Below are 14,850 nucleotides of genomic sequence, written 5' to 3'. Positions count from 1 at the left end.
CCTATGGCTGGATTTGAACAGAAGAGAACTAGAGAAAAATGTGAAATCTGTGCTCAGCGACGTGTTGTTCATGAGGGTGAGGTCTGGAGTCATCCTTTGCTTCCAGAGTCAATTTACACTTCAGCCTAAAGGATGATGAGATGTGTAGTCTTGGTTGTCAAGTTGATTGGATCTGGAATCAAGCAGTCAAGAGGCTTTTTGGGTGAGGATGCTTTAGATCTTTTCTGGAGGAGCTGGCTGAACAGGGAAGACCTCTCCCAGAGGCCCCGGGTAGAGGTACCTGGTTACAAGGAGAATGGAGGGAAAAACTTTTACCTTTTCCTGACCACCTCCACCTCTTGTTGGCCAGTGAGCTTACTCTGTTGGTGCTTTAGTCTGAAGTTTTCTGCTGAGATTGGGCTCCAGATTCCTGGTCTTTCAGTGTGGACTGAAGACCAGTGGCTTCCCAGGGATTCTCTAGACCTACAGTACCAGATTGACGTCCCGCAAGGAACCCCACTCCATGAACTGTGCAACTCCTGGCTTCTCAGCCTTCCCAGTGTTCAGCCAGCCATTGTTGGACTATCCACTGTAAGCCAAGCTAATAAGTACTCTTTATAACCTACATCAATCTATCAGTTCTGTTTCTCTGGTGAATCCTGGTAAATACAGATTTGAAAGTGTTGCCTAGGGAAGAGGCATTAGCCTCTTTTTTTTTTTTCCTGGCTACAAGGTGTGAGCTTCTTCCTCTCATTACTCAGCCCTGCTACAATGAACTGGAGATCCTAAACACGGAGCCCCAAGAAAATTCCTCCCTTTGTCAATGTCATGTTCTTTCTCACCCAATTACCAGATGGCCATGGAAGAAACCCTCTACTGAAGGCCTTCTTTAATGAGTTTACATATATGTGTCTTAGTCTCTCTCTTTTCTCGTCCACTAATACCTTCATGAAGGTTGGCATGACTGAATGCATTTCTGCTGTACCCTCAGTGCACTTAGCAGGATGACGCCTGGGTGGCTCATTACTTGCTTCTGTCTTTGCACTCTATCAAGCCCCACAGCAATCAGATCCTTAAAGAAGCTGGGAATTTCATTAGCAAGACAGTTTTAGCATAGTATGGTCAGGTATACTGGGTGTGTCCTGAGGCAAGGTACATAGTGAAGACTGTAGTATTCACTGACCCGATGTAGGGACTGGGGTTCCATAGAAAGCTCTGGAACAGAGCTAGCTTACACAGAACCTTTCACAAGGTTGACTGAATCTTTAGCAGTGGGGAGGTTGAAGTGTTGCAGGCTGTAGGGTGTCGCTTTTCCTACTCTGCTTTAATGCACGCTTTGGGAACAGAGCCATGCTACCAGCCCCTGCCCAAAGCGTACTGGATCCAAAGATGAAGAATACAGACACACACATGTTGATCAGTTTCAATCTGCCTTATTGGCTCAATTGCTAGGCACCTCCAATCTACCGTGGCTAGTGTGCCCTTCCCAACAATCTTAGCTTACCACTCTCAACCTGCCCTAGCTTGTTAATTTTAGTCCTAGCTGGACACCTCAACCTCCCTCCTGGAGAAGCAGTGTGTGTCTACTCCATCTGAGATCTCACATGGCTGGTTGGCTTTTCTCCCTCTGAAGAATGGTGAAAATCTCCTTTCCCCTCTCCCTGGGTCAGCTAGATCAACTGTATCGATCCAGAAGTCCGGCCTCTTCCTTCTGCCCAGTAACTGGCCCATAGCATGTTTAATGATAGATGAAGAATCAATTGGGGAACAGACCCTTCCTCAGAACAACCCTGAAAGCAGATCCAGAGCCTAATTACAGTTTATTTTGGGGGCTACATTTAGCCTGTCATTAACCATTCCTTGCTCAGCTGTTTGTCTGAACAAACATTCTTGTGACTATCAAGTGAATTTTAATAGTGATTTTCTTATTAGGTACCTGGCTTCCTCTAACCCTGAAACGAATATCATACAGCATCCCGAGGTCTAGGGCAGAGATTCCTCTGTTTTGCTGTAGTTAGCGTACCTGCCCTCTCCATCAATGTGTTTGAAGAGTGTCTTGACTTCTGATCATTTTTCTGTTTCCATAAATCATCATGACATATGAATATTCGAATATGATATTGGAGGAAACCAAAATCAGTGTTTTTGGACCACAATCCTTTGTATTTGATTCTAGAATAAGCCAGGCCTTTTGATTCTCTGATGTGAATATTGTTTTATTCTTTGATATGGTGCTCTGAAACTGGATGATATGGGGGCAGAGACAGGCTGTCAAGTCCCAGGAAGTCAGCCCTCTAAGTCTCTAGAGACCTCTCTTCCTAGTCCCTGACTGTCTTTTGCAGGCAACCTCTTACCCACTCCTAACATGCCTGTGCCCTTCCATCTGTGGATGGTTTCCCTAGGTGTTGCCATTCTTAACATTTGGAATGACAGCAGCCTCAGACCAGAATACTTAGGGCTCAGCCTGAGTGGCAGCCATCTTCCTGCTAGCCATGCCCATTGCATCATAAAGAGACAGATCTGCCCCAACATTCTGAACTGTGATGTATAAAGGGCACTTTAGACCTCTGCAGAAACAGTACAGGCTGGGTGCTAGAGGTTGGAGGAGCTGTACAGATTTCCTGCTTGCATTGGAATTGTTTTATAGAGAGGGAGAAAGAGAGAGAGAGTGAGAGAGTGAGAGAGTAAGAGTGAGAGTGAGAGAGGGAGAGGGAGAGGGAGAGGGGGAGAGAGAGAGGGAGAGAGAGGAGAGTGTGAGAGAAATAGATTGCGTGTGTGTGAGTGTGTAGGTGTGTGTGAGTGTGTGAAAGTCATCTAGATAGTGTTAGATTAATAGATAGAAGTATAGATAGCTTAAAATAGATAGTAAGTAGAAGAGGTTTATTGATTTCAGGGTAGGACTTAGAAGGGTAAAGCCTTCTAGGTCAAGAGGACATGAGTCCGGAAAGGTTGAATTCCACCTTTCTGAAAGTCAGGACACTACAATTTATCGCCATAAATGAAAGAATAAGGGGGCAAACCTCTGGACTGGCCACTGGGTCGACGTTGTTAACCCAGGGGGTTAATGACCTCAGGGTCATCCCAGGAAGTAGACCAGATCTGGGTGATCGTCAGCCTCAGTGTAGCCTAGCAGAGCTGCCTAGCACTGCTCATGGCAAGAGGAAGCCAGGCCATCTTCCACGACTTATAAGCAGTGCTGGGATGGGCCATGCCTGTGACCCAAATCCAAGCTTGTCGATAGTGTCCAAAAGAATCTTTCTGGGCGAATCTGTGGTGGAAGACCCCAAGGACAGGAGGACATTTGTTGGGCCCAGTGGCTTTCCAAAGAATAGCGCCAAGGCAACAGCAGGGGAGGCCCAAGAGAAGAAGAGGACAATGCAGTTGCTTAACAAGGCTAGAGAGAAAACAGGAAAAGTCTCACATCTATTAGACATCAGACATAAGCAAGAGGTGTTTTTGAACAACACACACCCATGCAAGAAACATCCAAAACAGCAACCAAGGAGCCTGGAGGAGTGGAGGCGTGGCCATCTAGGGGGAGACAGTACAAGGTTCATAGAGTCAGAAGAACATTTCGGGTGCTGCGAAAGTCTTGCCCTAGAAGAAAACAGCTTTTCCCAGGGCAAAAAGATCAAGCCCTATTGTAGGCGTTCAGACCAGATAGTGTGTCCCCTATTAGTCGGAGAGCAGCCGCCCGGAGAGGGGCAGAAGCCAGTGTCTTCAGGCCAAGAGGGACTGAAAGTTACCAAAGTCTCCAAAGAAAAGAAGGCACAGACTTATCGCCTGTTGGAAGTAACTTCTCTGCAGGCAGAAGCTAAGCCCCAGCCCCTCAAGAGGAGGAGGATGATGCAGGGCACAGAGATGTCCGCCAAACCTCATGACAGAGGACTCTGTGTAGAAAAGGCAGTCTTCCTCAGCAGAGAGCAAGCACAATCATCTCCTCAGGACCTTCATCAGGGCGCTCCGGAAAGAAACCACATAAAAGATAAGTCGTGGCCAAAGGCGGAATGCTGGGACCACTCGGTCCAGGAAACTCCAGTAATTCTTACAGTTCGGGGCCATAGCTATGTCTCAAATGTACATCCGATTCCTCAGGACATTCATCAGAGCCCTTTGCGAAGAAACAACATAAAACCTAAGTCCAGGCCAAAGTCGGAAGGCTGGGACCACACAGTCCAGGGAACTCCAGTAGTTCTTACAGTTCGGGACCATAGTGATGATTCACAGGTGTGGAAATATCCTAGTGCTGCAAAGCACAGGATTAACTCTCTTAGAAAATGAAGAATTTCTTACGTGCCGTGGAATCATGGGTCTCATGGAGGCTGTTCGGCCTGACAGCTGGGAATGGTTGATGGAGGTGCAGAGAGCCAAGCAGAGGCAGGTTCCAGAGGCGAGGGTGCACTTCCAAGTAACCCAGTTCATCATGGAGGCAGGCGTCAAGCTTGGCATGCAGTCCATCCCCATCGCCACCGTGTGCACCATTTACCATAAGTTCTCCTGCGAGATCAACCTGGACGTATATGACCTCTCCCTGGTCGCCATGTCTTCCATTTACTTGGCCGGCAAAGTAGAGGGTCAACACTTGCGTACTCGTGACATCATCAACGTATCGCACAGTACTTTAACCCGGGCAGTGAGCCGTTGGAGCTGGATTCCCGCTTCTGGGAGCCATGAGACAGCATCGTACAATGTGAGCTTCTTATGCTCCGAGTTCTGCACTTCCAAGTCTCTTTTTAGCATCCACACAAGTACCTGCTGCACTACTTGATTTCCCTCAAGAACTTGCTGAATGTTTACAGCTGGCAACGAACCCCTATCTCTGTTACAGCTTGGGCTCTGCTACGAAATAGCTACCATGGGGCTGGGGGCTATGCCTCTACTTCAGGATCAGCACCTAGCCGTGGCTGTGCTCTACCCAGCACAGCAGGTTTATGGAGTCGAGGTGCCTGCAGAGGGTGAGCCCGAGAAGACTTGTTGGCAGGTATTTAGTGATGACCTTACCAGTATTGTGTCTGATCTCATTCAGATTTATACTATGGATACAGAGATCCTATGGCCCTGGCCGAGGCTGGACCAAGCACCAGGATGATCGGAGGCCTGGGGAATTGTTCCACCAAGTTGGTGTGTCTCCACTCGGAAGACTGGTTGTGCTGGCAGAGGACGTCACTGGTGACTGCAATGACATGCTCTCATTTTGTCCCCAGCAGCCCTTGTTCAAATAATGCCAAGAGCTTTCATGTGGGCAGGACATATAGAGCTTTCTAGAATTGGCTTCATCAGCTTTTGCACTTTGAGAAGATGCTACATTTGAGGCATGGACCATTGCAGGTCGCCAACCGCCAACCATACCTGTGCAGATTGCCCCTGCTCCAGGGCAGCAAGCGCCTGGGATATCATAATTTTGTCTCTATTATTTTTCTTATATAAATTGCAAATTAACCATAAGCTAAGTGCCAGTCCAAAGCAGAGGAGGATTCCGAATAAGCCCACCCCCACCCATTCTTTAAAATAAGAGAAGGCCGATGAAATCCAGGACGCGAAGCCTTCAGTCAGGGAAAAATCAAGTCGCGTGGAGTTGATCTCTACTATAGCCATCCGAAGCTCTTGGAGAGTCTGATCAAATTCCATCGACCAATTATTTCTCAGCTGTAAGGACAAATTCTTAGAAAGGTTTGCAGCACGGGTAAAATTTTTAAATTGTATGGAGGTAATACAGAGGCCTGGCAGTTTCATTTCACATCCCAATTGGGCAATTTGCCAAAGAATGTCTATTTGTTCTTGAACCAAGTCTATACGTTGGTTCACCAATAACAAACCCCCCTGTAATTGGGAGTATGCGAAATGCCCCTTATCCATGGCTACAGTGATTGAGGCCGAGAGTTGGTTGATGGTATCGGCCGTTTGTATTGTCTCGCTCAAAGCTAACGCAGAGGCGGTAACCGAGGCAGTGATCCCCACTGCCGCTAAGGTACCAACTATAACTGCCGATACTCCAAAATCTCTTTTTTCTCTAAACAAGGCCAAAGAGCTGGGCGCCACCACCGGGACCGGAATAAATCGGGGCAAGCGCATTATCAAAGCTAAAGGAAATTTAGTAGCATTCCAGCACATCACATAATAACAGGCATTCTCACTACAATTTAACTGACTAGAATCATGTGAGCTGGTGGAATTACTAACTACCCATAAAAAAGGGGGCCAAACGCATACAGGCACCGGCCCAAAATCGTTAGTCTGTTGGAAGGCCCAGGGGGACTTATCGCCAAATGACTGTGAGCATAATACCCCCTTTCTAATACGTGCTCCTTGCACAAAGCCTATGGGGGTTAAATCTGTGCAACTGCCATTAAGGCCGCACAGCAACCACAAATCAAAAGGGTTGCCGGTGGCCCTGGGGTTATCCAGACCATTGAGTTTTGCAATATGGAATGATCCATTGGCTAGAGGGGGAGAAAAGGTAAAGTGATTCCCAATAGTCCCTGTTCTGCGAGATTGGCAACCGGACCATGGTAAGATTGACAATGTCTCTTCCTTGGTAGAGCAAAAGGGTGCCAGTTTGGGTTGTTTAACAAGTTGGATAGTGCTTTTAGGCCAAACTGCTATAATTGAAGTTGCATTTGCACACCAGTGGGTTCCATTAGCGGCCCATACATTGGAAATGAGTGTAGAGACCTGTGACAATAACCCAATACAGTAATTTGATGGGCTGCCGCTGATGAAACACAAGCTCCCTTTAAATATAAAGGTTCTATTATCTATTACCCGTTCAGCTTGTGGGTCCCATGGTAAATATGGTAAACCTAAGGTATCTTCGGTCACAAACAAGCGGGGGAATACTTGCGCATCATGTGTCACTGGCATTGGCAGCGGGAACGTCGACATTATTCCCCATCGGAGCTCCTCCCGTTTGGATGTCACTTGCAGGGGCAGGGTGATTCCCAATATCAGCAGGGCGATCTTCATCATCTTGGGGTATTGATCGTGTTAGTCTTTCTGGGACCCAGAATGGATTTTGTTCGTTCTGCGGGAAAACACAAACAGCTCCCCTGGATCTTATTAGAATAGGATCCGGGCCTCTCCATTTGTTGGTTAGAACATCTTTCCATTTTATTAATTCTTTGGGTCTAGTTGGTTCAGAACAATGTCGTTCTGCTGCAGTATGGCCATGTGCATCAAGATTTAAAAAATTGAGGGTGAATAGTGCCAATGACACAGACACTTTTGGCGTACGGGGTATAGCTTCATCAGCGCCCCCTTTTTGTTTAACAACATAAGATTTAAGGGTCCGATGTGCTCTCTCAACAATGCCTTGACCTTGTGGGTTATATGGGATACCAGTTAGATGCGTTACTCCCATTTGGCGACAAAAGCTGTGAAATTTTTGTGAAGTATAAGCTGGTCCGTTATCAGTTTTAATAAATTTAGGTTGTCCCCAAGCGCTCCAAGCCTCGAGGCAGTGTTGGATCGCATGTGTTGCCTTTTCTCCCACATGGGGAGATGCAAAAATAATGCCAGAGCAGGTATCAACGGACACATGAAGATATTGTAATTTGCCAAAGGAGGGGACATGTGTGACATCCATTTGCCATATTTGTAAAGGCTGAACGCCGCGGGGGTTGATCCCCACATGAGGGAGGGGCAGAAATTCACAGCAATTTTGGCAGCTAGTGACGATGTCACGAGCTTCTTTCCTAGTCAAGGAGAAGCGACGGCGCAACGTTTCTGCCGTTACATGAAAGCGATTGTGGAATCCTTTTGCAGCTTCCACAGAGGATGACAGGGCTGTGGCTATTAATTTGGTGGCTTTGTCTGCCAAGTCATTACCCAGGGACATGGGGCCAGGTAGGCCTGAATGAGCCCTGATGTGAGTGATGAAAACTGGGAATTTTCTTTGAAGCAACACTGATTGTATTTCTTGAAAAATTTGTGCTAAAGTGCTAGAGGGTTTGATTACTCCAGCCACCTCCAGCAAGTTTACTGCATTTACTACATAACTAGAATCTGACACAATATTGAGGGGTTCAGAGAAGGTTTTTAATACCTCCAGAACCACTAGACACTCTATTACTTGAGGTGATGCTTCTTTATATTGTTTGGAACATATTTTGCCATTGACCACAAAGGCCCCTACTCCATTCTTGGAGCCATCGGTATACACCATGAGCCCTTCCTTAATTGGGTTTCTTACCGTTACATGCGGGAACACAATTGACTGGCTCTGGGCAAAGTGTAGGATCGGGTGTTTGGGATAGTGATTGTCTATGCTTCCAGGGAAAGTTGTAACTAGTATAGCCCAGTCATTAGATGTGGCGGCCAAGGTCTGAACTTGCACAGAGGTATAAGGCACTACCAAGAGGTGGGGGCTACGCCCGAAATGGGTGATGGCTGCTTTATAGCCTCTGAGTGCAAGCTGAGCTATGGCTTCAGGATACCAATGTATTATTTTTGCTGGGGATACATTTGGGTGAACCCATAGCAGGGGCCCATTCTGCCAAAGAACGGCAGTTGGCAAATGGGCAGTTTGTAAGACACACAAACTAAAGGGTTGTGATTCTTCGATACGGAGCAGCTGCGCTTGTGTCAGGGCCATTTCCACCTTTTGTAGGGCCAGATCAGCAGCTGGAGTCAATGTTCGGGGGGACGTGATGTGCGAATCTCCTTCTAAGATATTGAACAAAGATCTTAATTCCGAAGTGGGGATTTTTAAAAAGGGTCTAAGCCAGTTAATGTCCCCCAACAATTTCTGAAAATCATTCAGGGTATGGAGGTGGTCCCTTCTTATCTCTAATTTTTGAGGTATGATGTTATTTGGTGTCACCATGGTACCCAGGAACTGTCCAGTATTTGAAATTTGGACCTTTTCTACAGCTATTTGAAGTCCCCATTGACTCAAAGTTTTAAGTAAAAGGGGGTAGGCCCTTTGAAGCAGGCCAAGGTCCTTGTGGCACAGAAGGATGTCGTCCATATAATGGAGCATGACTAACGAGGGAAATTGATCCCTTACTGGAGAAAGGGCCTCCTGCACATAAAGTTGGCACATAGTAGGGCTGTTGGACATTCCTTGTGGCAGAACCTTCCATTGGTACCTTTTATCGGGTTCCATATGATTAACAGAGGGTATGGTGAAAGCAAATCTGGGCCTATCTATTGGACATAGAGGTATAGAAAAGAAACAGTCTTTAATATCTATTATAATCAAATTCCAACCCCTGGACAGGGCGGAGAGCACAGGAAGGCCTCTTTGCACAGGGCCGAACAAATGCATTTGTTCATTAATGGCTCTAAGGTCATGGAGCAACCTCCATTTCCCTGATCTTTTCTTAATAACAAATATGGGAGTATTCCAGGGGGAGGTAGAAGGTTCTATATGACCCAATTTTAATTGTTCATTTACTAATTGTATTGCGGCCTCCATTTTTTCAGAGGATAGGGGCCATTGGGGGACCCACACCGGGTCCTCTGTTTTCCACGGTATAGGCCGAACCGTCCCCATGGCCCCTAGGAAAAACCCAGTCCTCGTCGGGCTATGTTTCCTACTGGTGTAATAGGCTCAATTCCTCCTTGCTCTGACCGTCCTAATCCTTTGCCTGTCCTGTAGCCCATCTTTAGCATCATATTTTTTGCCTTGTTCAAACCTCCCCCCAACACGATTTTTTCATTGGACAGGGTTAGGCCCAAATGTTGCATAATGTCTCTCCCCCAAAGGTTTACTGGGAGCGGGAGCACATAAGGTTCGAATTTACCCTTTTGTCCCTCAGGAGCCTTCCAAGTCAAACTCATTGAGCTTATTGCAGGGCATGAATGATATCCCAGGCCTTGTAGAGAGTGGGACGATTTTGTAGTGGGCCAAGCTTTTGGCCACCAGTGCGTGGATATAATGCTTTTGTCTGCCCCGGTATCAAGAATACCTTCAAACCTTTTTCCATTTACTTCGAGGCAGAGTTTGGGCCTTTCATTCAGGGATACAACAAGGTAGGCTGAATCAGTTCCTGACGACCCCATCGTTTTGGGACTGGGGCCTGGGGAGCCCTCCCAGAGGGTGTCGGGGAGGAGCAGCAATTGAGCTATCCTATCTCCTGCACTGATGGAAAACACGCCCCTGGGGCTGGAACATAAGACCTGTATTTCGGGGGAGTGTAGGTGGTCAACAACCCCAGGATGGACCACTAGGCCCCGTAAGGTGAGTGATCCTCGTCCGAGGATAAGGCCCATGGTCCCAGGGGGCAAAGGTGACATTGGCTCTATAGGTACTGGTTGGATACTCATTTGGGGCATTAGTAGGAGGTCGGAGGCGGCGCGCAGGTCCACCCTTGTGGGTCTTCCTGGGTCGCTTCTTCCGCCATCCTGGAGGTTCTGACAAACCGGTTCCCATATCTTTGAGGGCCCTGGGACCGTGGGCCCAATGACCCGTTTTTTGACACATTGGGAGCAGGAACATTTAATGGAGGCAAAAGCCTTCCCTGTATATCTCGCACTGAGCGACATTGATCTGCTCTATGGTACCCTTTACCACACCTCGTGCAGAGGGTCAAGACCCCCCCTTTCTTTTCTGGGGCTTTGCAATCTCTTTTGAAATGTCCAGGCTTACCACAATTAAAACAGGTCCGTTCACCGGTCTTCTTTTGTGGAGGATGCTTTTGTGCTAACATGATAGCGGCCGCAAGGCCAGTATTGCTAAGTGGACCTCCAAGCTCTCTACACACTCTTAGCCATTCTTGCAGCCCTTTTGATTTTCTAGGAGCAATGGCATTCCTGCATTCCTGGGTGGCTTGTTCAAAAATCAGTTGCTCAATAAAGGGTCCTATCCCCTCTGGGTCCCCAAAGATTTTTCCTGCCGCCTCCATCATGCGTGCGACGAAGTCGGCAAAGGGCTCCTGGGGCCCTTGAACAATTTTTGTAAGCTGATTGGTGGTTTCTCCCTTGCGATTAAGTGACTTCCAGGCCCGTATGGCTGTGCTGGAAATCTGGGCGTACGCCCCCCAATGGTAATTAATTTGATCTGCGGCCCACGGGCCTTGGCCTGTTAAAAGGTCAAATGTCCAATCCCGCTGCTCTTGCGTAAGGGCTATTGCGTTGGCCCTGGCCTGGGACTGGGCTGCCTCATGCCACAAGGCTTTCCATTCTATGTATTGTCCCATAGTAGGCAAGGCGGCCTTAACCACCATTTGCCAATCACTAGGTGTCATGGCAGTTTGTGCCATTCTTTCAAGAATCATAATAGTAAAATTAGCATTGGGACCATATTTTCTTACTGATTCTGCAAGATCTTTTATCTGACTATAGTCTACAGGAGCGTAGATTCTCCCCCCTTCTTGTTCATAAACAGGAAACGCTAATTGTAGCTTGCGGAGGATCTTTTGGGGAAAAAAGGAAGTTGTGGATGACCGGGCCTCATAAGGTGGGGGAGCGGAGGGAATGGCGGCAGCCAACAATCTCCTATCCTTAGAGGAGACACCGGACGCGGGCTTACTTGACTTAGGTCGCCCGCCTTCATCTGGGTGATACCTTTCTCCTTTATATCTAACTGCTTCTTCTTCTAACTCGCCCTCTTCCTCCGAGGTCAGTTTACTATCCTCGGTTTCGGAAGAATCCGAGGTATCTCTTAGGTGGAGGGCAGCCAGTTCTCGGGTCGGATATAACCCGGGCTTGCTGCTCCCCTTCTCTCCCTTTCTGTTTCTCCCGGGAGGTCCTTTTTCACTTCCCTTTTTTGCCTTTTTTACGGTTTTTGTGCGCACACCCATCCTCTCACTACGCTCGGATTCTGACATACCTTCCTGCATAGCTTCTAAAACCTTTTGCCCTTTCTTTCGCTCCTCCTCACAGGCCTCATCTTCAAGACAACTCTTAACTAGTTTCCATATGGCCTTAACTCCCAACCTGAGGTCTGAACAAGTTTCTAGATCGTTGCCTAGCTTATTCCATGACGGCAGCGTCAGAGATCCTGACACCGCATACCAGGGAGCTACTCGATCAACTTCCTCGACAAAGCGGCGAAGAACTCTATCCCCAAGCTTCAGGTCCCTTCTTTTGAGAAGTTCTTTTAATGAAGTTTGTACTGATTGAGAAGCCCCCATGATACTCTAAAGGAGACTGCAGTTTTATGTCTCCGAGATCGTAAGAACTTCAATTTAACACAACCTTCTATGTTCACAAAGGTAGAGGGCTAGGAACCATACAACCAAGGCCACGAGGACGATAATTAAAGCCTCGGGCAATCCCTCCCACGGCCCGGTTAGTTGAAGGGAGTGCGAAAGGGTCAGGTAAAATTCAGGCATACCTTTCCGAGACGTAGTTCCTGCAGTTCTGGACCCTCCCCGTCACCGAGGGATCTCCGACGGTGCTCGCGATGTTCTTCTGTTCTTCGTTTTCCCGGGATTTCAGCACCAGATGTGAGTGTTCTCTGAATCGCCCGCGAATGAGGACACCACACACGATAGGGTTCTTCTGCAGCAAGCTTTATGCGTCTTGAGAGGGAGAGCATAAGCTTCACAACCGGAGACCCCAGGCAGTCCGAGCCCTTCCCTTTTATAAGAAATTCTCCCCGCCTCGGACGTGGCAAGCCATGATTGGCTCAACACTGATTGCCCCATCCCTGAGGCGGAGCTGCCCGGGGCGGGGATTTCCAGCGCAGGCGCAAACTGGATGTTTACGAGTTGGTGCTGAGGAAATGACTCAGCACAGGATGTTTACGAGTTGGTGCTGAGGAAATGACTCAGCACCGGAAGATAGCGGCGCTCCACACTGCAAAGCACAGGATTAACTCTCTTAGAAAATGAAGAATTTCTTACGTGCCGTGGAATCATGGGTCTCATGGAGGCTGTTCGGCCTGACAGCTGGGAATGGTTGATGGAGGTGCAGAGAGCCAAGCAGAGGCAGGTTCCAGAGGCGAGGGTGCACTTCCAAGTAACCCAGTTCATCATGGAGGCAGGCGTCAAGCTTGGCATGCAGTCCATCCCCATCGCCACCGTGTGCACCATTTACCATAAGTTCTCCTGCGAGATCAACCTGGACGTATATGACCTCTCCCTGGTCGCCATGTCTTCCATTTACTTGGCCGGCAAAGTAGAGGGTCAACACTTGCGTACTCGTGACATCATCAACGTATCGCACAGTACTTTAACCCGGGCAGTGAGCCGTTGGAGCTGGATTCCCGCTTCTGGGAGCCATGAGACAGCATCGTACAATGTGAGCTTCTTATGCTCCGAGTTCTGCACTTCCAAGTCTCTTTTTAGCATCCACACAAGTACCTGCTGCACTACTTGATTTCCCTCAAGAACTTGCTGAATGTTTACAGCTGGCAACGAACCCCTATCTCTGTTACAGCTTGGGCTCTGCTACGAAATAGCTACCATGGGGCTGGGGGCTATGCCTCTACTTCAGGATCAGCACCTAGCCGTGGCTGTGCTCTACCCAGCACAGCAGGTTTATGGAGTCGAGGTGCCTGCAGAGGGTGAGCCCGAGAAGACTTGTTGGCAGGTATTTAGTGATGACCTTACCAGTATTGTGTCTGATCTCATTCAGATTTATACTATGGATACAGAGATCCTATGGCCCTGGCCGAGGCTGGACCAAGCACCAGGATGATCGGAGGCCTGGGGAATTGTTCCACCAAGTTGGTGTGTCTCCACTCGGAAGACTGGTTGTGCTGGCAGAGGACGTCACTGGTGACTGCAATGACATGCTCTCATTTTGTCCCCAGCAGCCCTTGTTCAAATAATGCCAAGAGCTTTCATGTGGGCAGGACATATAGAGCTTTCTAGAATTGGCTTCATCAGCTTTTGCACTTTGAGAAGATGCTACATTTGAGGCATGGACCATTGCAGGTCGCCAACAGGCAAGTTAAAGAATAGAACTGCACCCTTAGGGGAAGTATGAATGTGTAACATAGAATCTTATTTTGTATAATAAAGATTATGCAAATAAAATATAGGAAGGGTTTAAAGCAAAAAAAGAAGTGCTGTGCAATCTACAATGTATGAGTAGGCATGAATACTGATGTGATAAGAATGCGGGGTTCAAGTCCCAGCCAGCCCTTGAGGGCAAGGTGGGCTTGGGAGGACCACAGGCACAGCAGCTGTTTTTCAGGCATCACAGAAGACATCATGTGCCTGTGGACACCCCACTTTAGGATGCCACAAGGAGCAGGCACCCTTGCCTTGAAGGTGCTCATTTCTTCTAAATGTGATGACCTCATAGAGACCATTCAGCTTCTGCGAAGGAATGGCGCCCAACACCCGCCCCCCGCCCCCGCCAACAGTTTATAAAGGCTTTGCTTTTCTCTCTACAGGCTCAGAACCAATGGGGCTGTGATGAAATATTTCATTCCAGAGATAGTCGAGTTCTTATGTGAACAGAGGAGGAGCCTAGAGAGAGTAGACACTTTCTCTGCATCCTGCTCGGTGAGCATCTCTGCTCCCTCCCACCACTCCTACCAAGACCCAGAGAAAACTGAGGCAGATGGATGTTTCTTACTTTCATTTTCTCATGTGTCTGTAACCTGGAAGTACTATTAACAAGGTTTAATTACGGTATCTTGTACCCTTGCAGGGTGTCCCTAGTGAGCTTTCGTCCCCACCTCAGCCTTGCTCAGTCCCCATGGCATATCTCCTTTACTATCAGGATTTCTTCAAAACACAGGTTAGTGCTTCATCTTATTGAAGAAGCTTGTTTGTCATCACCCTTTGTGATCTTTCTTTCCCTGGCCCTTGCATCCCGCGTCTGCTACACATCCTCCCCAAGCCACATTCTCCCCTCGCAAGCTCCTTCAGTTATCTCACATGTGGGCAGCTCACTCTTCCTTGCTCTTTCAATAACAGTGGGCATGTGTAAGAAAAAAGTATTTCATAACAAATGTTCAAGATGAGAGTTAAA

General features: G+C 47.9%; 3 pseudogenes; all 3 read left to right on the top strand.

Moving 5' to 3' along the window:
• The first annotated feature begins 2,913 nt into the window (after positions 1-2,913).
• Positions 2,914-4,260, top strand: LOC110287781 (protein Tex24 pseudogene; annotated as a pseudogene).
• Positions 4,261-4,285: 25 nt separating this feature from the next.
• On the top strand, positions 4,286-5,068 carry LOC110287782 (cyclin-Q-like; annotated as a pseudogene).
• A 7,712-nt stretch (positions 5,069-12,780) lies between these two features.
• LOC110300176 (cyclin-Q-like) lies at positions 12,781-13,563 on the top strand (annotated as a pseudogene).
• The last annotated feature ends 1,287 nt before the right edge of the window (positions 13,564-14,850 follow it).

The sequence above is a fragment of the Mus caroli genome, unplaced genomic scaffold, assembly GCF_978045245.1.
Source record: "Mus caroli unplaced genomic scaffold, Mus_caroli_1 scaffold_10, whole genome shotgun sequence".
NCBI classification, from domain to species: domain Eukaryota; kingdom Metazoa; phylum Chordata; class Mammalia; order Rodentia; family Muridae; genus Mus; species Mus caroli.
The sequence above is the reverse complement of the archived record's forward strand: the minus strand, read 5'-3'. Positions and strand labels throughout refer to the sequence as shown.